Source organism: Octopus bimaculoides, chromosome 2 (genome assembly GCF_001194135.2).
Source record: "Octopus bimaculoides isolate UCB-OBI-ISO-001 chromosome 2, ASM119413v2, whole genome shotgun sequence".
In the NCBI taxonomy this organism is placed as follows: domain Eukaryota; kingdom Metazoa; phylum Mollusca; class Cephalopoda; order Octopoda; family Octopodidae; genus Octopus; species Octopus bimaculoides.
This window is the reverse complement of record NC_068982.1, coordinates 177,314,877-177,317,622: the sequence shown is the minus strand read 5'-3', so window position 1 is coordinate 177,317,622 and position 2,746 is coordinate 177,314,877. Positions and strand designations below refer to the sequence as shown.

The window sequence follows — 2,746 nt, the reverse complement described above, 5'->3', positions numbered from 1 at the left end:
ATATATATACATATATGTGTATATACATATATGTGTGTATGTGTGTTTGTGTGTGTGTGTGTGTTTGTGTGTGTGTGTTTGTGTGTGTGTTTGTGTGTGTGTGTGTAATGGATATCTAAGTGAACGACCATGCACGTGTATGTATGGACCGATTCTTAAGACGCACTTTAAGTAACCAACTATGATGAACAAATCAACAGTACAATGAAATCAAATGTCAATCCCTTTAAAACGGTAACCACTTTAACAGTAGCAGAATCACCAATTCACCACATCCAAATATTCAAAGCAGTTTGCCAACGGATTTTCAGCAACATATCTTTGATAAACTGAGTGACTACTAATAACTCCAGGCCACGGCAGACAGGGAGGTGGTTCTTGACGCCGAGAATTTGAACTGACGGAGACAATATTTATATATCACCTGAGGAAACACAACCAGATCTCATAAAGCAGGGAAACGGTTGCATAATCAAGTACCTGCCCACCTGGACGACTACGTTGCCTAGAAACAATTGTTGTATTTGAAAATAAATGTCCAGCCGTACTCCTTCTTGTTGACTCCAATTTTTTCAATTACCTATTCACATACGACAGATGACCAAACGTAAACCTGGAAGTACGTATAATACTACTATTGGCTTTTGGATAGCACAGGGTGAAATCTGAAGGTGGACGAGCTTTATACTGTACCACGTTCTTAACAGAATATAATTTAACTATATATATATATATATATATGCATACAAGCTTACATACATGTAAATAGTTAATGTCTTCTGCTGGAGGACTCACTTCGTAATTAGTAATACCTGTTTCCAGTTTGAATGTAGATGAAATTGCAAATTATCTATTCAAGACGTACTAATAAATGTATGTTAAATGTAGTGATATATAATATAACCAGTAGATTGACAATTATAGTAAAGACATTATTATATAAAGATAGTAGAATAATAGCAATCCCCTCCAGGATATTAGTCGGGATGAGAGACAGGTGAATCTGAAGTAGCGGTGGTAGGAGGATTTCTGTACTGACAGAAAAAGCTAAGAGCGAAGACATGTGTCAATCTGAAGTTGGAATGAGTTAGTGAACGACTGCATGCTAATCAGACAGGTTTTGTTAATTTGGATATAATGTAAGATGCTTGTGATTTTAGTAGCAGCATTGGTCGGTGCTAGTTTCTATAACACACTCTGAGTATTTGAAAAAGAAACAAATTAGCAATAGTGTGTGCCATCCCACTGCGTAATTCCTTATGCAAATGTAATTTACTACGGCCTTCGTTGACCTATACCATTCTTAATGAATGAGTCATGTAAATTTAAAGCGCCAGGTGGATTGTATTTGTAAATTAAGAGTTACAATTTTACCACACACTTTGTGACACTGATTCTGCTTGAGAATTGCATTTGTAGCACAGGTCTCAACCATTTATATACGCTAATTCAAAGGCAAGTAGTTCTGTTGATCGAACGACTGTATACTCATTGTCAAACGAGAGAAATACAGCACCAACACCACTCTAAATCATTCATTAATTTCAATCATTCATTCTTTCATTCATTCACTACTTACAAACATGCATACACACATATATAGGTACACGTAAGAACAGATTTGCATAGAAGACGACAACAACTAGATTTCCAAAATATACATTTAATTTTGCATTGAAGATTAAAATACAAGAAGGCAGATGCTGGTTATAAGGCTTACAGTCATGCTGCGTGAACGTCATCGCCTTGTTCAGTTCCCCGAGACAATTTCATAAATAAGCGAGAGGTTATAAGAGCCAAAGAAGACTTTTCCGTCGCACTGATTTACATTCACCACAGTAGGAATATCGATTTAGATGAAGTTGTGGACCCATTTACTTTTTCTTTTATCATTTTTGCATTCCAGGCGAACGACGCTTATGAATTTAAGTAAATAATATAATATATGTAGAAAACTTGCGCTGAAGATGCTGGCGACTGAGGAGAGCAGTACCCTCAGAAGACAAATGTTTAACCTGAATACACACACACACATGCATACATACATACATACATACATAAATACATACATACATACATACATACATACATACATGCATATACTCATACATTCACAGATTATCACAATTATCCATGCAAAAATGATTATTTAACATCTATTTGAACGTAGTGTTAGAGTTAATTAGACTGCTTATATTGGATCTGTTGTCATAGATAAGAACCTCTTCAGTTGAAACCCTGTCTATGCTCATAAAGTAGTTTATACTTATATTTATAAACACTGTAATCGTAAGTCATATTTCCTTCAAAGCAGTAACTAAGATTTCTTGATTAAGTTAAACTTGTATCCGATATTGGTAGCTCTCGCCGGTTGAAGCGTAAACAATTACTTCGCTGTATATAGATGTATAGGCTGATTTAATATTCATTATTATATTCACAGTGGAGAGTTGGTCAAAATGCTTATTCGTTTCATGGCGTTCTAATATGTACTACAACTTTAAATTCTCCATGTGACAACACATATGTACCTGTAAAAATATTGTTTGCATTATAAACGATTGTTGCATTTCCTAAAATTTTCGGCCTTTCATTGTCTCATTTTTTGCTACATATTATTAAGAATCATCTTCCTCATCAAATTACGTTCTGGTCTTTGATAGGATGCTTAGAATGCATAAATACTATCTAGAGAAAATATACGTTTACAAAACAACAACAGTGAAAGAATATATCCACTATAAAA

At 34.7% G+C, this 2,746-nt stretch overlaps 1 long non-coding RNA gene across 2 annotated transcripts in view; it reads right to left on the bottom strand.

Annotated features, from left to right (window-relative positions):
• Window positions 1-2,746, bottom strand: part of LOC128247053 (uncharacterized) — a 490,960-nt gene that overhangs the window by 283,611 nt on the left and 204,603 nt on the right. The window lies entirely within an intron of this gene.